Source organism: Zingiber officinale, chromosome 2A (assembly GCF_018446385.1).
Source record: "Zingiber officinale cultivar Zhangliang chromosome 2A, Zo_v1.1, whole genome shotgun sequence".
NCBI classification, from domain to species: domain Eukaryota; kingdom Viridiplantae; phylum Streptophyta; class Magnoliopsida; order Zingiberales; family Zingiberaceae; genus Zingiber; species Zingiber officinale.
The window spans coordinates 43,099,977-43,120,113 of record NC_055988.1 but is presented as its reverse complement, the minus strand read 5'-3'; positions in this window follow the sequence as shown (position 1 = coordinate 43,120,113).

Sequence of the window (20,137 nt, the reverse complement as noted above, 5' to 3'; positions counted from 1 at the left end):
TCACAGAACCATGCGTGTTCATGGCCAAGAATGAACACACTAATGAGAACTGTGTTATATTAGGAAGAGTCTTGGTGAGATATGTCAATGCTTTCATAGACAACAGAATAGTTCAAGGACATCGTGTCTATTATCAGCCAGTAAGCAAATAGATCTTTACAAGGGAAGGTTCAAAGGGTAAAACCTACTTGCCCTATACTAGACTCAACTGTTGAATGCTATTACATACCCTATCTCAATTCATGCAGGGGATTGTTAGATATGTGTGAATGGAGAAGAGGTGGAAGAGGATAGAAGCTCCATTGTGAATGAGACTTTAGTCCCATATTGGGAGTTTCATGCCATGCTGGTTGGTTTATATTGATTCGCATGCATTGATGATGTGATCAAATACATAGAGAGAGACTCTCTCTCATGCATGGGTGCGTAGGGAGTGCAAATCTAAGGCTCGGATTGCATTGAACCATGTTGACTCGCGTGTGGGTATGACCTGCGCGCACAGAATGTCGGACCGGTCGGGGCAAAATTAACCCAAGTGGAACAACCAACGTTTTGCCACATATCTTTTACTGCTTATGAAACATGAGCGTTTCACTGCTCGGCAAATAATGATCATTAATCGATCATTAACGTTGTCATTGGTTAAAGCTTCTATATAAGGAGGTTACGATCACAGGAACAAACACACATAGGCAGAGGCTCTCCACCTTCGCTCCCCTCTTCCTCTGTCGTGCAACTTTGCTCGGCTGAGTGACCGTGATTGTAGTCGGATACCACTTAGTTCACCGTGACCACCAGTACTTGGTGGAAATCACGGTTAACCATTGTATCCTGGGAAACAGACGACCTGAGGAAACCTCGAAGCATAACCGAAGGTGGGGCGAATTTGTTTAAAGGAAACTGCGTTCATCGCAGGCCTTCGTTCGGTCAACTATAAGTCCTCTTGCCCGACCTCGTTCAGTTCGCTCGGCCGAACACTCACTCGCCCGGAAGGTCTCATGCCTGGACGTTTACTTCGCCCGCCCGGCTGCATCGCCTGATCGACCACTTCATCCTCTTGGGTTGCTAACTCACTCGGTCGTTCGATCGCTCGGCCTCCAACTCGGTCGGCCTTTTCGTCCAGTCGGCTGCACACCCATCCGGCCATTCAACCGCTCGACTCTCTATTCACTCGGTTGCTTCGTCCATCTAGCCACAGCTCTCTTGGTCTACTAGCCCAACTACTTGCTTGGACTGCTCGACCTCTCTACCTTTAGGCCGCCCTACTATCCACTACAAGGCTAACTGTCCGCTCGATCTATCTGTCCTGTCGACCAATCTACTGCTTGTCCACCCGACCCTTCAGTCTGCTCGGACTTTGCTACTCGAACTCGAAGCTCGGTCTGCACTCAACAATTAGCATAAACTAGTCTCTGTTGACAATCTGAGATTATTTACTTAGATCATCTTAATAGATAAATAAATTTAATTTAGTATATTTAAATTCTACTCATTCTCAAAATCTCTGACAGAGTATTCGTCCAACAAAAAGTTATGCATCTGCTCAAACTATCAAAAATAGAAACAAGACTTACATATAGTCAGACGGATCTATTCAAGGGTTGTAATGGGATATAACCTATCCCTACCAGCCTATTTTTTTTAAGTAGAATATCTAATTCTCTATTTTGTGTATCTCGTCCCTTGATTCGCTCTTAATCTCCAACACGTAGCACGAGCCGTCTAACAACACTACGAAGGTGCACCGCCCGCATCCAACCATGGAGTGACTCCACTGCATTGGCACTACGACACTGGCCCTCATGGCGTTGTCGCACATTGCTGAACAGGTAACCCTAAATCTCTAATTTTTTTTCTTCTCTTTTCTGTTCTTTGCAATCACCTCCCATTGTTATGGCTGCAGTCGAGCAGCCCAAGTATGTCGCATCATCGCTGCCAAAGCATTGCATGTCGGCGTTGGTTTTGCCAAAGCGTTGGCTTCACAAAGATTTATAATTTGATTTTGTTAGGTTGTCATTATTTTATAGCACTTATAAAATAAGATTACAATACCATTATTTTACAGCTTAGTATGTACTTGATTTTATCATCATTTTATTGAATAATACAATTATTTTTCAATTCTGTTGATCACACATAATTCATTATACTTTGAGCCATTTATGAACTATTACTTATTTATTTAGGGATATATTTTGAATTGTTTCAAAATGGAACATCAATTTATAGTAAAGAAATGAAAGACATTAATATCCTCTTTTTTAAAAAAGAGAGATTGTGAAATTAGTGAATGCACTTCAATTCCTACTCCAATAGAAAATCAATCTAGTAAAAGTCTTCTCATTCCTAATGTCCAAATTCCTTCAATTTATTCTCCTGGCAAAGACCATCGGTCATTCTCATTGTATTGAATGAGATCCGAGAAAATGAAAACACATATATGAATATCAGACATTTATATCTAAAGATGAGGTCTTATCAACAAGATATGTTAGAGTATCCAGCTACAAAATTTAGAAGTTAAAATCGTAAGTTTTAGAAAAAATAATTCTAGAAATTTCATTAGTTGGAGTATTCACCTTTAACAAATAAACCATAGTATTTTTATTATTTTCTTTTTATGAATGATATTTATTCATCTAACATCTTCGCACGGGTCAATAAAAGATTTGACAATTGAAAAAGGGTAAAATCAGGAAAAACATGTGTATTTCTTGCACATATTAGTTCTACAGCTTCTTCGCCTCATACTATGTGTGAGAGAATACTGAAAATTTGATGAGACCCTCTCAGCATATTGATAATGTGATGCATGCTCAAGCTAAAGAGGAAAAAGAGACAAATTATTTGTGTTTGAGGACCTAAATTGTCATTGGTCACTAGTTATCACTTTAAGTTTGTGCTTTTAGAGGTAACGATGAATCTCTATCTTCATCTAATCGTGAGAATTTTCTTGAATTCATGAAGGCTTTTACAAAAATGAGTATGAAAATTGATGAAGTTGCACTTGAGAATGTTTCCTAAAATGCCTAATATATCTCTCCAAAAATTCAGAATAGATTTGACATATTATGGTCAATAGAGTATGACAGATAGTTCATTAAGAAGTTGGAGATAATTTTTTTTTATATTCTTGTTGATAAAGCACGAGATATATCTAAAAGGGAGCAAATGACCATTATTTTTAGGTTTGTAAATAATCATAGAATTTTGATAGAAAGATTTTTTGCCATTAAAAATGTTAGCGTCATTACCTAATTGAATCTAAAAAAAGAAATATTAAATGTTGTTGCTCATCATGACCTATAAGTTAAGAAAATCAGAGACCAAGGATATGATGGTACTAACAATATACATGTTGCATGGAATGAACTTTAGACATTATTTCTCAAGTCCTATGTATACTAAGTCTAATATTTCACTATGTGAATTTTATTGTTTGACTTTATCATTGTTTACTTTGATAATTATTAATGACAACGTAATATATGAATTATTGACTTCGGTTATAAAATTAACATAGTAAATACTATTTTAGACTTCGTATATTAAAAAAATATAGGACTTACTTTTAATTTAAAATGATATTTTATTTTATAATATGTATTCAATTTAGTAATAAGTCATAAAATAAAATTTATAATTTGTAAATGATGAAGTAATAGGTTTGAATAGATTAAAATACTTTTTAAACCCGTTAATATTTTTCACTTATACCTATTTTTTTCTTAAACCTAAACCTCTTTTTCCCGATTTCGCACTCCTTTTACCCAACACCCAAGTCGCTTTCACTAGCCCCTGACGGCCAAGCATCTTTCCCTCGACGCAAGCTTCTCTCCACCGACCCTAACACTGTTGGAACCGGTAGGGTCGGCAAGAGGGAGATGATTTTATCTATCAAAAATTAAAACAACACATTTCTCGACCGTTCAACTCATATTAGTAGCAATAGTATAATTAAAATAAACAACAAGAAAAATGAAGGAAGAGGTGTAGGGTTTACTTGGTTACAACCTGTTGGATCGAGAAGCGCTAGAGGGGGGGGGGGGTGAATAGCGCTCGCGGCTAATTCGTTTTTCGGAAATCGTTTGAGTAACTAAAGTAACGCAGCAGAAATGAAAAGTAAAGCAAACACAAATAACACAGGGAATTTACTTCGTTCGGAGCTTGTGACGACTCCTACTCGAAGGCCCACGATCCTTGATTGTTTTCCGTGGGCAACACCTATATAGCGTAAATCTTTACAAGTAAATGAGTACAAGTGCTTAAAGGAAATACCGACAATACAATTGAATTGAAAGACAGAGTGGACTATTGCCGGAGTAGCAGCGCGTAGCCAAAGTGTTCGGAGCAGCGTATGAGCACACAAGTTCTTCTGTTCGAGATCGTTGATGAAGCTGCACCTCGAGGCCTCTTTTTATAGCCTCTGCAAGTCTGATCTGGATCCCCAAGTCTCGGGATCAGCTTTGACCCGAAGCGGATCGGTCGACCGATCCTCATGTTCGGTCGACCGATCAGATGATCTCCACCTCATCTGATCAGTCGATCCGTCGCTCCGCTTCGATCTGGTCAAACTCTATCCCTGCGTTCGGTCGACCGATCGTAATATCTGGTCGACCGATCAGTCTCCTCTGACCCGCTCACCTCGGCCTGATCCAGTCGACACTTATCCCAGGTTTGGCCGACCGATCCCAAGGTCCGATCGACCGATCCCTGGTCGAGCCCGGTCCACCTTCTGGGAACCCGATCTGGTTGCTTGGGGGTTCGGTCGACCGATCCCAAGGTTCGGTCGACCGATCCCGGTCAGTTCTAACCCTACACGAAAATATTAGTTTCCTGCAAAACAGAGTTAGAACACAAAAAGATAATACGATAAATAAAATTGTCAGTCATCCGACTGACCGGGTCTAACTTCGAGTTTCCGACCGGAAACCCTAGGTCGACCCGACGCCTACTGTTCCCTCTACGGGGAACGCGTCCTCACCTACTCCACTCAGGAGATTTACCTGTTGCCAGTGCGATCCTCCAGATCAACTGGACTTTTGCTCAGCGTCTGATGCTTCCGGTCTTCATGCTGGATGTCCGGTCCTCGACCCATCCAGACTTCTACCCGGTTCGCGACACCAGGATTTTAACCTAGGGTTACCACCCCTAGGATTTTTGCCCGAAGCTTCGACCCGCCAAGACTTTCTGCATAGGGTTACCACCCCCTATGACCTAGGGTTACCAGCCCCTAGGATTTTCCACCTGCCTAACCGCAGTTAGAACTTTCCTGAAACACTCACTCAAATACATTAGATAACAAGTAAGCTTAACTTTGAACCCTTTGCCATTATCAAAACTCAGGTTCGATCGTCGGATGCTTCTGCACAACCTAGGTGGTTGTTAATCTAATGACAAATAAAAGCTCTAAAAATCTCCTTTGGTGAAGGCGGAGAAGCCTCTTACACTTGTTAATTGCTCAGACTATTGCTAGGAAAAGAATACAGGAGTTGTGTACTATTTCCTAAGTTCAGGGGTCTTTTTGTAGCCCCTAAAAAATCTTATCCGTGGCTTGAAGCCGTCTTCCATAAGGTTGGAAGGCGCCTCCAGCGAGGCACCAAAGGATAAAGCTTTATCTTTTGACAACGACTAAAATCAGCCTGGTCGAAGGCACCTTCCATAGAGTTGGAAGGCGCCTTCATACTGTTCATCGAAGGCGCCTTCCATGGCTGGAAGGCGCCTTCCATAGTGAAGGTGCAGAGGCGCGCGAAGTCGCCTCGGAGGCGCCTTCAACACCTTTGAAGGCGCCTTCAGCAGCATTTTCAGTCTTCTCTTGCTCTCCTGCTCTCCAATCGCCTGGGTGATGTCGGCCAACCGAAATAGGGCTCATCCAAACTCAATTTCCGACATTCTCCTCGAGCAGGCTTCTGCTCTGGTTTCTCATCCCTTGGACCACCGCGCGCGTCCTTCTCGTCCGCTAGTGTACTCTTGCACAGCTCCTCGTCCCTCAGACACACCGAACCCGTCGACTATATTCGGTTCTGTCCTTCTCGCTAGCTGCATAGTCCGCTCGACTTTTTATGCTCCTAAGCTCCTGTACACTTAAACACAGGGTTAAATACCAACAGTGTTAGTTAGAGCCCTAAAGCCAATCATTTGATGATTGTATGGACTCATTGTATCATATTCTTGTATATTAATAAAGGCATTTGTTTGGTTATTATACTTATTTGTATTAGTGCCAAATAGACTAAGTATAATAGCGTCCTTGAGTAGAAGGTTCATACCTATATCAATTGATTAGTTGAATCGATAGTGAGATGATATAGGGAACACTACTCTAAATCATTCCTAGTCGAGTATTAACATTTAGGGACAATGTTAATGCAATAAGACTAGCATGTAGGTCAGCTCGATGACTTGATCTCACAAGTCATGGATATAGAGATATCAAGCTGACACATGGGTATACATTAGAGAATGTTTACTGAATGACCCGCCATGAGAAAGTATCATGGATCGTTATATGAGTGTCATATACTTTCTCATGTGGCTATTAGTATGACTATTAGTCCTTAGACCTGAAGTCACCATGGATCCCTACATAAGGAGTTATGTACTTTGGTTTCGTCAAACGTCACCCGTAACTGGGTGGACTATAAAGGCGATTACTAGGTATATAACGAATTATGTAGAGGGATGTGAGTGATGTAGATGGGATCTATCCCTCCCATATGACGGGAGCGACATCGGTATTCTTGATAGAGTGAGACCACTAAGTGCATGACCATGCCCAAATGAGTCAACATTAGATGTTGAGCTCATTTGATCGAGTGAGTCTACTTGGAGTTCAAGATTTAGATTGATTAGAGGATGACACGGTCTATGCCTCATATTGATCAATCTAGATGTCTAGGATGGAAGGACAATGTCATATATTTTGTGAGGAGTCACAATTGGTAGTCACAAGGTGATGTCGGATCTCGACATTCTTGTAACTTGGGTAGTAATGATGTGTTGCTAGATACCGCTCATTACTTATGCTCCTAAATGGTTTTAGGGCATTGCCAACGTTACAAGAACCTATAGGGTCGCACACTAAGGACAATTAGATGGAGATTTGGTTCATATGATGAATCAAGAGGATTAGATTCATTTGATGAATCATATTGGATTAAGAGTAATCCAAATTGGGCTAATTGAGTTGGACTCAAGTTGATTCATGTATTTAATGAGTCTAATTTAGATTATGACTCATTAAATCAACTTAATTTAATAAATTAGATTCATTATATTAAGTTGGCTTGAATCATATGGTTGGATTAGATCAACCATGAGAGAGATTTGATCAAGTTTGACTTGATTTGAGAGGAAGAGAAAAAGTCATGTTTGACTTGACTTTTTGCCACATCACTAGTGAGTTGGCAAGATGTGGACCAATAGGATTGCTCCACATGATCAATGTGTGCCACCTCATGGAGGTTACAAGCCTCCATAGCATTTAATGTGGCCGACCCACATTAAATGAGGAGGTTACACTTGTTGCCATGTCATTTAGTGAGGTGGCAAGATGTGGACCAATAGTGTTGATCCACATCATCCTAGAGTGCCACCTCATGGGGGTTACAACTCTTAATGGTCTCCACATTAATTGGAATTAATGTGGAGAGTTACACCTCCAAGATGTGGCCGGCCACTCTAGTGGGGAATGAAAATATTCATTTTTCATTCAAGTGTGATTAAGTGGTGTAAGTCATCTTCTTCCTCTAGAGCTCTCTCTTCTCCCTCTCCTCCTCTCTTGGCCGAACCACATAGGTGCTAGCACACCTTGGTTTTTGGTCACCTCCATCTAGTGTGTCCGTGTGGATACTTCTAGAGGACCGTACACTTGACGGTCTTGAGATCCGGCACCATTTGGACGAGCGGGATTCGCGTGGGGCGCGCATCAAGGGTAATGATCTTAACTTTAGTGTAGATCTAAAGTTTTTACAAACTCGTACAAGAAAAAGGTTTTTTCGAAAAGTTTTGTTTCCGAATCTTTGCACGAGATCCATGGCTTTGGGTGACTCGGGGTTTCCGCGACGCGAAAAAGCGGTTTTCGCGGCCCGACGAGCCCAACAAACAGGACCTAAGCTGACTTGGATGATCACATCAAAACTACCACGGGGTACTAACAATCTCCCCCTTTTTAATGTGATCAACCCCAAGTTAAGTTACGAAAAAAAATTTCTAAATTTTTGCAAGTAAGAAAAATTTGCAAGTAAGAAAAATTTTCTAAGTAAAATTTGTTAGAAAAAATTTTACAAAAGAATTTTTACAAAAAAATCAAAAAAAGAATTTTCAAAAAAAAATTAACCTTTTTGCAAGTAAAAAAATTTTCAACCACCCTTTAGATTTGTTCTCTACTCTCCCTTTTGATCACATTAAAAATGGGGTTCATTTAAAAGTCTAAAAAAAAATTCTAACTATTTTAAAAAGATGAGAATTAAAAAAATATTTAATTAATTTTTAACAGAGAATCAAGGCTTTTTTATAACTTTTAAATGTTTAACAGTTAGTAAATTAAATACTTATTTCAATAATTAACTTCGAGGCTATGGCGAGGCACTAGATCTTCTTGGATATTGGAACAACAACCACTTTCTAGATTTTCATTAAAAATTTTAACTTTATCATAGTCTTCTAATTGACAAAATTTAGCTAGAGTTGACTTTAGTTCTTTAACTTCTTTTTCTTATTTGCAACAATTCTTTGTTAATAATTTAACAAATTGAAATAATTTATCAGGAGGAAGAGACCGTACCTGACTTACTTTGTCGATCCCGTGATCCGAAGCTCTCCCTGAAGTACTATTTTCTTTCGATGTCGCTCCCCCTTCATCGATGCTTTCGATGCTCATTTTGGACGAGCTTGCTTCGTCTCCTTCTTCTTGGTGACTTGCCACTAGCGCAAGTCCGGTGATGACTTCAATTTCTGATTCGGACGACATTTCATCCCACGTTGTCTTCATATTCTTGTACTTGTTCGCTTGGGTCGACTTCTTGTTCTTGCTCTTGTCCTTGTCTTTCAGTTTAGGGCAGTTATCTTTCACATGCCCTTCTTCATTGTAGTGGTAGCATCTTATCCTTCTTTTTCTACCCTGCACTTGATTAAATCTTTTAGTTTTAAATAACTTTTTAAATTTACGTACCATCAGTGCTATTTCATTATCGTCGAGAGAAGATTCTGAATCTTGTTTGTCTGCCTTTGCCTTTAAGACAATGTTATGCTCCTTCTTCGGACTTGCACATCTCGTTTCATGGACTTTAAAAGTTGAAAATAATTCTTCTAAAGTAGTTGAATCTAGATCCTTAGATATATAATAAGCATCTACTAATGATGCTCATTCAGTATTTCTAGGGAATGCGTCAAGAGCATACCTTAGCGAATCTTGGTTACATTTGATGAGCTCCTTGATCCTTGAGTGAAGGTGTACAACCGTTTCGCCTTCTTCCAGTTTGATGTTGCTGATTTGGTTTCTGAGCAGATCCTGTCTCGCAAGTTTCGCCTCTGAGGTTCTTTCATGTAGTTCTAGGAATTTCTCCCAGAGCTCCTTCGTAGACTCGTAGATTCCGATCCGATTGACTTCTTATGGAGGTAAGACACTTAACAGATAGAACTCTGCTTTGTCGTTTACCATGAAATCGGCCTGCTCCTTTTTGGTCTAGTGGTATTTTTCTTTGCCTTCGGGTGCTACAAAACTAAATTCTATTATTAAAAGCAAATCAAAATTAGTTTTAAAAAATTCCTCCATCTTCTTCTTCCAGTTGACGAAATCCCCCTCAAATTTTGGCGGGTAGATGTTTGAACCGACCATTTCGTGTGCTTCGTTCGGCAGTTAGTCATCCTAAAGCCAACCTGGCTTTGATTCCACTTGTTGAGACCGGTAGGGCCGACAAGAGGGAGATGATTTTATCTGTCAAAAATTAAAATAACACCTTTGTCGACCGTTCAACTTAGATTAGCAGCAATAGTATAATTAAAATAAACAACAAGAAAAATGATGGAAGAGGCGCAGGATTTACTTGGTTACAACCTAGTTAGTTGTTAATCCAATGACAAATAAAAGCTCTAAAAATCTCATTCGGTGAAGGCAGAGAAGCCTCTTACACTTGTTAATTTCTCATACTATTGCTAGGAAAAGAATACAGGAGTTGTGTATCATTTCCTAGGTCTAGGGGTCTTTTTATAGCCCCTGAAAAATCTTATCCGTGGCTTGAAGGCGCCTTCCATAAGGTTGGAAGGCTCCTCCAGCAAAGCACCAAAGGATAAAGCTTTATCTTTTGGCAACGGCTAAAATCAGCTTGGTCGAAGGCGCCTTCAATAGGGCTGGAAGGCACCTTCGTACTATTCATCGAAGGCACCTTCCATGGCTGGAAGGCGCCTTCCACAGTGAAGGTGCGGAGGCGCGCGAAGGTGCCTCGGAGGTACCTTCAACTCCCTTTGAAGGCACCTCCAGTAGCATTTTCAACTTTCTCTTGCTCTCCTATTGCTTTGGTCGCCTGGGTGATGTCAGCCAACCGAAATAGGGCTCACCCGAATCCTATTTCCGGTCTTCTCTTCGAGCAGGCTTTCGCTCCGGTTTCTCATCCCTCAGACCGCCGCGCGTGTCCTTCTAGTCCGCCAATGTACACTTCCGCAACTCCTCATCCCTCGGACGGACCGAGCTCGTCGACTCTCTTCGGTTCCGTCCTTCTCGCTAGCCGCATCTTCCGCTCGACTTCTTGTGCTCCTAAGTTCCTGTACACTTAGACACAAGGTTAAACACCAATAGGACCTAACCTGACTTGGTTGATCACATCAAAACTACCACGAGATACCAACAAACTCAAGCCTCTTGTTCCCCGACGAGCCTCTTTGATCGTGCGACAACGCTAGGGTTTTGTTCCCTGGCTCGCCTCTTTGCTTGATTTGTCTGGTAATCACATTCTCTCTTTAATACTCGGTTATTCAATATAAGGGGTCTTCAATATCTTGACCTTAGTTATAACTATCTTCAAGGTTATATTTCATCCGCCTTCAGAAACTTTGTTTCTCTCAAAAGCCTAAATTTAAAAGGAAACTTTTATTTAGAACGTGGATTACCTATTTAATTAAGGAATCTATGCAAGCTGCAAAGTCTAACATTGTCATACATCAATATCAACATGGATTTGTCATAGTGAAAGGATCTCAAAAGCCTAATAATATGTCTTTGTACAGAATTCAATTATGGACTTGAAATGAATTCAATTATAGCCTAATAATATTTTAAGAATCTGATAGCTAGTTTGACCAGATTCTAAAATAAGTCCGGAATGGTTTCCATAAACTCAATCCAGGGTGGTATTTACTGCATTTATCATAGTTTACTTTGTCTTTGTAGGAATCCTGATAAACTTGTTAATTTGTCATATAATTCTCTTTTTGACATTTCACTGGAGCAGAATAATTAATGTCTAGGACCATACTGTTATTCTAGGTGTTTGTTAAAGATAATATTATTATGTTTAGCATCTGTCTGTCTCCCAGTGTCTTGACGAGGCATGCCCAATAGCTATCGTTTACTGCATTTATTTCTGAAACATTCCTCATAAACCTGTGGGTTTTTTTAATGTTTTTCTGTTTGATATTTTGTTAAGCAAGTGGTTGGTGTCTAGTGCCATAATTTTGTTTCTGTATCATTGTAAAAAGATCGTATTATGTTTAACATCTTATTTTTAGTGCTTTTGATAGTAAGTGAGCCACTCCAGTGTTTTCCCTTTATTACTTTCCTTACATTTGATTTTATATCAAATGGGAGCACTCATCCCCAAGTCATAGATTTTATGAAAAACTAACTACATTACATGGTTTGATTCAAGAAATATTCTACTTCAAAATTGACGATAGCTTAGATATGTCATTTCTTTTGGCATTGTCACACGTATTAATTAATCAATTACTGTTGAATAAGTGAATGGAGAAGAAATGGAATAGGAACTGGATTCATGTGTACCGATCTATTTCTCAGGATACAACGATAGACCGTGAAACATCATGTTAGTCCTATTTGTTGTCTCAATGATGTTTACAGAACTGGATTTCAACATAATTAGTGACAGGTAATTTGTCCTGCGACATTTTCCTTGAAAAATGAATCTTCCTGTTGTCCAAAATTTGTTGGGTTCATTGTCAGTTTTTTTATTTTATGACTTCTAACTCATTTATTTAGACAAAAAAGACTATCTGATGGGATTGCAACTCATGAGAAAATTTTGATGATAATTGTTTGGAGAAAAATTGATGAATAAATCAGTGTTTATCGTAGGAATTCATTTAATTGATAGATCATCATGCTTCCTTTTTCTTTGTCGGTGCCCATAGGTCATTTGATCTGTGTTTTTCTTGTATAATGATATGTCATATTTTGCTCACATGTAAGGGATGTCACAATTTGTATATTCATATGCTAACTCCTTGATATGCGATGGTAATAAGAGGAGAATCAAAATCTTGAAGTAAATCAGTGCAAGATTGCATGATTTCTTGAGTTTATAGTGTCTAATAACTTATCTTTTGCTTCTGTTCTTTTGATGGATCCAATAGAGATTAGATCCAAGTTGAGGATGCTTGGATTCATTATTGAGTGTTGATGAAGTTAACCTATGATGGCTACAGTTTTCTTTATGATAAGTTTGGGAATCATAACAAAATGTGCTTTTGCCATTTTTAAAAAAGTTTTTTATTAAGGTTGTTCTTTTGTGGTTGCCTTTTTCTTTTATCTTGCCTTTTTCTTTTATCTCTTCTTTTCCCTGTTGGGAAAGAGGCTGTGCATCTAACACTTATTGCTTTAAATCCCACTTATTATTGAATAAGTGTGAATGGATTGCTTTAAATCTCACTTATTGTTGAATAAATGTGAATGGAGAAGAGGAGGAAGAGAAGAAGTTCTATTATACATGAGACTTTAGTCCTATATTGGGAGTTTCTTGGCATATTTGTTGGTTTATATTGATTCACATACATTGAAGATGTGAACAAATGTATGGGGGAGGCTCTCTATCATGCGTGGGTGCGCAGGAGGGGTGCAAATCCAGGGATCGGATTGCACTGAACCAAGTTGACTCGTGCGCGACCTGCGCACACGAATGTCGGACCGGTCGGGGCAAAATTTTACTCAAGTGGAACAATCAACATTTTGCCACATATATCTTTTTGCTGCTTGTGTAGTGGATGCATTAAAGAAAGATTAATGCGGAATCAAAACGGCCAAGTGAAATGCTGGCGTTGAGTAATGATCATTAATGTTGTCCTTTGGTCTTGAGCTCCTATATAAGGAGGCTGCGACCACAGACAAAAAATTACGCAGATAACACAGAGAAGAAAGCAGAAGCTCTCCTCCACATTCCCCTCCTCTGTCGTGCAACTCTTGCTCGGCAAAGTGCCTGTGGTAGCATTCGGGTGCCACTCAGTTCGTCGTGACCACCAGTGCTTGGTGGAGTTCATAGTCGATCGTTGTATCCTGGGAAACAGACGACCCGAGTAAACCTCGAAGCACAGCCGGAGGTGGGCGAATCTGTTTCAAGGAAATTGCTACTTGCAAGCCTCGGTCAGCTCGCCAGGTCGGGATTTTGCTAGACTTGCTGCTCTGTCAAGAGTGCTCTGCAGACTTGGTCATTCTGCTCAGACAGACCTAGTCTTCATTTCTACAAATCTGCTCAGACAGACCTGGTCTTTCTGCTCTGCAGACCTGGTCTGGTCTTCCTTTCTGCAGACTTGGTCTGGTCTTCCTTTCTGTAGACCTGATCTTCCTTTCTGCAGACCTGCTCAGACAGACCTGGTCATTCTGCTCTACAGACCTGGTCTGTCGCTCTGCAGACCTATCCTGTTGCTCTAGTCTTCCGCACTGCAGCTCTGGTCTGCTGCCCTAGTCAACCGCTCTGGTCTGTCACTCTGCAGACCTGCTCTGCCGCGCTGCTCTGCCATTCTGGTCTGCCGCTCTGCAGACCTACTCTGCCGCTCTGCAGACCTGCTCTGCCGCTCTGCAGACCTGCTCTGCCGCGCTGGTCTGCCGCTCTGGTCTGCCACTTTGTAGACCTGCTCTGCCGCTCTGCAGACATGCTCTGCCACTCTGGTCTGTCGCTCTGCAGACCTGCTCTTCCGCTTTGCAGACCTGCCCTACCGCTCAGCTCAGCTGCGTTACGGAAACCAGCCCCTGCTGGCAGCCTGAGATTATCCGCTCAGGTCATTTCGACTGTAAGTTGAATTTAAATTCCATGAAAGTTTGAAATTCAACTAAGTCCCTAAAATCTCCGGCAACAGATTGTTTGTGTCTAACAATCTTGAAACAGATCCGATTCTGTTGAGATGACCACTGAACAGAATGTTGAGGTGCAACAGACAACAAGTGCAGGCCCCCTCCTCCTCGATTGGAACTGTGCCAATCAATCATGGGGAAAAGCCAGAGAAGTTCAGCGGACTGAACTTCAAGAGGTGGCAGTAGAAGATGCTCTTCTACCTGACCACGCTCAATCTGGTTCAGTTCTTGACCGAGGACCCTCCCAAGCGAGCTGAGGATGCTAATGCGCAGAAAATCAGTACAGTGGAGGCATGGACTCATTCTGAGTTCCTTTGTCGAAACTACATCCTCAACTGCCTTGCTGACTCGCTGTACGTTGTGTATAGCATGAAGAGAACGACTAAGGAGCTGTGGGAGTCCCTGGACAAGAAATACAAGACGGATGATGCAGGGGAAAAGAAGTTCATTGTGGGTCGATTCCTGGACTACAAGATGGTTGACTCTAAGACGATGATCAGCCAAGTCCAGGAGCTTCAGGTGATCTTGCACGAGATCTACTCAGAAAGGATGGTTCTGAGTGAAACCTTCCAGGTGGCTGCTATCATCGAGAAGCTTCCTCCCGACTGGAAGGACTTCAAGAACTACCTGAAGCACAAGCGGAAGGAGATGAATGTGGAAGAACTCATTGTTCGACTTCGTATCGAAGAAGACAACAAGAGTTCAGAGAGAAAGCTGTTCTCTCCAGCTACTGTGAAAGCCAATGTCGTCAAGCACGGTCAAAGCTCGAAACGGAAGAACCCCAAATCTTCCAAGATGGGACCCAGAGGAGGCATCAGCAAGAAGAAGTTCTCTGGGAAGTGCTTCAACTGTGACAAAGTGGGTCACAAATCTTCGAAGTGCAGAAAGCCAAAGAAGAAGCAAGAGGCCAACCTGAACGAGGGATCAGAAATGGACGACCTCTGCGCTATGGTCTCTGAGTTGAACCTGATCGGTTCAAACCCGCGGCAATGGTGGATCGACACTGGAGCCACCATACATGTGTGCTACAACAAGGAGCTGCTCCACAACTTTGAGAAAGTTACTGGAGATAAACTGTTCATGGGGAACTCAACAACCTCGGACATCGTAGGCCAAGGAAAAGTGGTGCTGAAGATGACCTCGGGCAAGGATCTCACTCTGAACAATGTGTTGTATGTTCCAGAGATTCGAAAGAATCTAGTGTCCGGATCTCTGTTAAGTAAGCATGGCTTTCGCATTGTCTTTGAGTCGGACAGAGTTGTATTGTCTAAGAATGGAGTGTTTGTAGGAAGGGGCTATGTATCTGATGGGATATTTAAGCTCAATGTAATGGCTATTAGGCCTAAGATAAATAAAAATGAAAGCTCTTCCACTTATATGCTTGAGTCTTCGTGTTTGTGGCATGGTAGACTAGGACATGTTAACTACGATGTGCTGTGTAGATTAATAAACATGCAAAGCATACCTACATTCCACCTTGACCCAAAACACAAGTGTGAGATTTGTGTTGAAGCGAAAATGAGAAGGTCATCCTTTCAACATATTGAAAAAAGTAACGAACCACTTGACCTAATCCACACTGATGTGTGCGACCTAGGTACACCAACACGTGGTGGTAATAAATACTTCATCACTTTTGTAGATGATAACACAAAATATTGTTATGTGTATCTTCTCAAAAGTAAGGATGAAGCTATAGAGAAATTTGCTCTCTATAAGAATGAGGTTGAAAACCAACTTAATAGGAAAATTAAGGTGGTTCGAAGTGACCGAGGCGGTGAATATGTGTCACTGTTCGCTGAGTTGTGTGCTGAACATGGGAGCAGACACGAAACAACAGCTCCTTATACTCCTCAGCAAAATGGAGTTGCTAAGCGAAAGAATCGAACTCTAAAGGAAATGATGAATGCTCTTCTATTGAGCTCTAGATTGCCAGAGTCCATGTGGAGGGAAGCTGTGTTAACAGCTAATTACCTTTTAAATAAGGTGCTCTAGAAGAAAATAGATAAGAACCCTTATGAGTTGTAGAATGGAAGACAACCGTCCTACAAATATTTACGAATGTGGGGGTGTCTTGCCAAAGTGTTGGTGCCTGATCCGAAAAGGATTAAGATAGGACCAAAGACTGTTGATTGCATATTTATTGGATATACACATAACAACAGTGTTTATCGATTTTGTGTGTATGAGCCACACATACCGGAGATACACAAGAACTCAATAATTGAATCGAGAAATGCCTCGTTCTTCGAGCATGTGTTTCTGTATAAGACCCGAGAGGATGCTAGCTCCTCAAAACGGGCATATGAAACACAAGGCGAAGAAGATGGTGATGAACCAGTTGAGGTTGAGCTTAGACGGAGTAAAAGAGCTCGGGTAGAAAAATCCTACGGATCGGATTTTATCACTTTCATGCTGGAAAGTGAGCCCCATAGTTACTCAGAAGCAGTAAGCTCGTCTGATGGAGCTCACTAGAGAGAGACAATTGCATCTGAGATAGAATCTATCTTGCAAAATCACACTTGGGAACTCGTGGATCTTCCTCTGGGAAGTAAACCACTAGGTTGCAAGTGGATCTCCAAGAAAAAATGAAATCAGATGGCACAATCGATAAATACAAGGCCAGATTAGTAATCAAAGGGTACCGACAACGAGAATGCCTTGATTACTTCGATACATACTCTCCGGTGTCGAGAATAACTTCCATTAGAGTATTGTTGGCAATTGTTGCTCTATGGAATCTCGAAATACATCAAATGGATGTAAAAATAGCTTTTCTAAACGGGGATTTAGAAGAGGAAATCTACATGGACCAACCTGAGGGGTTTTCTCTGTCAGGACAGAAAAACAAGGTCTGTAGATTGGTGAAGTCATTATATGACTTGAAACAAACATCAAAGCAGTGGCATGAGAAATTTGATAATGCCATGAAGGAATGTGAATTCAAGATCAATGAATGTGATAAATGTGTCTACATGAGAGCCACGGAGAGTGACTATGTCATCTTGTGCCTCTATGTAGATGACATACTTATCATTGGGAGCAATGATAAGATAATCAAATCCACTAAAAGATATGTTGAACTCAAGATTTGACATGAAAGACATGGGCCTAACTGATGTGATTCTAGGAATTAAAATTCTTAGAACGACAGAAGGACTTGTTCTTAGTCAGTCTCATTATGTGAACAAAATTCTTAAGAAATTCACCAACAGTGATACTGCGTTGGCACGAACGCCGATAGATACGACTCAACATCTATAAATCGAGGTGAAAGTGTCTCTCAGCTAAAGTACTCTCGAGTGATTGGAAGTCTGATGTACCTGATGAGTTGTACACGGCCAGACTTGGCCTACGCAGTAAGTAACCTGAGTAGATACACGAGTAATCCCAGTGTTGAGCATTGGAAAGGGATAACAAGATTACTGAGGTAATTAAGGTATACTCGTGAATATGGACTGCACTACACGAGTATCCTGTTGTGATCGAAGGATACAGGGATGTAAGTTGGATATCTGACATAAAAGACTCTAAGTCTACGAGTGGATATGTCTTCACTTTAGCAGGTGCAGCCATTTCCTGGAAATCTTCTAAGTAAACCGTAATAACCAGATCCACGATGGAATCTGAGTTTGTAGCTCTTGACAAGTGCGGTGAAGAGGCTGAATGACTACGATAATTCTTAGAAGATATTCCTCGTTGGCCGAAACCTGTGCCGGCGATTTGCATACATTGCGATAATCAATCAGCAATCGGTCGGGCACAGAGCCATCTGTATAATGGTAAGTCTAGACATATACGTCGTAGACATAATACCATTAGACAACTACTCTCAACTAGAGTTCTCACTGTTAACTATGTGAAGTCAAAGGATAACCTAGCGGATCCGCTAACCAAGGGGTTAAATCGAGAGTTAGTTGCAAGCTCATCACAGGGAATGTGCTTGATGTCGTTGTCAGTGATCAATGCAGAGGACACCCAACCTATGCTGACTGGAGATCCCAAGAACTAGGTTCAAAGGGACAACTAATCTGCACTGACTAGACACACTGTGGGGGGTAGCCCAATGAAACAATGACTAGAGAAGGATAAGACGATGGACTTTTAATGATCCAAAAAGAGTAGATGGTAACTCTTGAGGGATCACCTATGTGAGAAAGAAGTGGGGCCACTTCGAAGAGAATTGGAGACACAATTCTTAGAGCTTCTCACATAAACAGGCGTGTTCATGGCCAAGAACTAATACACTCATGAGAACTGAGTTGTATCAGGGAGAGTCTTGGGTGAGATTTGTCACTGCTTACACAGATGACTGTTAGGGCCAAAAGTAGCTAGAGGGGGGGTGAATAGCTCGTCGCGTTCGCTCGGTGCTTGGCGTTGCTTGGCGTTGCTTGTTTCTTCAAGAATATGCAGCGGAAATACAAAGAAACAATCACACAACGCTAACACGGTTGGTTTACTTGGTATCCACCTCACAAGAGGTGACTAATCCAAGGATCCACACCAACACACACACCCTCCACTAAATAAAACTCTCCTTTATGGTAACTACCAAGGGCGGAGAAGCCCTACAAGACTCAATACAAGAAGAGAGGGAAAGGATACAAGAAATACAAGCATACAAGCTTACAATGAGTATAAACCCTAACCCTAGCTTCTCTTCTTGGCTTTGATCCGCCTCTCGACTTGGAAAACTTCCAAGATCCTTCAAGAACTGGCGATCTGAGCTTTGTGAGTGCTGTGGAGGAGCTGGCGAGAAATCTAGAGTGAATCGGTGAAGAGATTGCCGAAGGAAATGAACGCCTGCGGCCTTTATCGACGCCAATGGTCGGATCCCGATCGATTCGAATATTCCCAATCGATCGGGGAGGCTTTGGATCGATCCACGGATCGATCGGCTATTCTGTGGAAACGCTGGATCGATCCACGGATCGATCCGGCGCTTATCGCGGCGTCTGATCGATCAGCGATCGATTGGAACATCTGATCGATCCACGGATCGATCGAGCGCTTATCACGGATCGATCCAGCGATCGATCCAGCTCGCTCGTTCTTGATCGATCCCGACACTTGTTTTGCACAAAACCAAGTCCCAAGCCTCTCAAACCAACATCCGGTCAACCTTGACCTGTTGGTACATCATGCCTAGCATCTGGTCACTCCTTTGACCTGCTAGGACTTCCCACCAAGTGTCTGGTCAATCCCTTTGACCCACTTGGACTTTTCTATTCATGCCAAGTATCTGGTCACTCCCTTGACCTACTTGGACTTCCATCAGATGTCTGGTCAATCCCTTTGACCTATCTGTATTTCCTCGTGCCAAGTATCCAGTCAATCCTTTAACCTACTTGGACTTCCCAACACCAGATGTCCGATCATCCTTGATCCATCTGGATTTTCCCTTGCCTGGCTTCACTCACCAGGACTTTCACCTAGCTTCACTCACTAGGGTTTTCCATCTGCCTAGCTTCACTCACTAGGGCTTTCACCTGGCTTCACTCACCAGGACTTTCACCTAGCTTCACTCACTAGGGTTTTCACCTGGCTTCACTCACGAGGACTTTCACCTAGCTTCACTCACTAGGGCTTTCACCTGGCTTCACTCACCAGGACTTTCACCTAGCTTCACTCACTAGGGTTTTCACCTGTGTTCACTCACCAGGACTTTCACCTAGCTTCACTCACTAGGGTTTTCCTTCTGCCTGGCTTCACTCACCAGGACTTCCCTGTCAAGTATCCGGTCAACCTTGACCTACTTGACTCTTCTTCAATCAATTTCTTATTGTCAAACATCTAAACTCAAACCAAGACTCAGCTTGGTCACCCAGGTCAACCTTG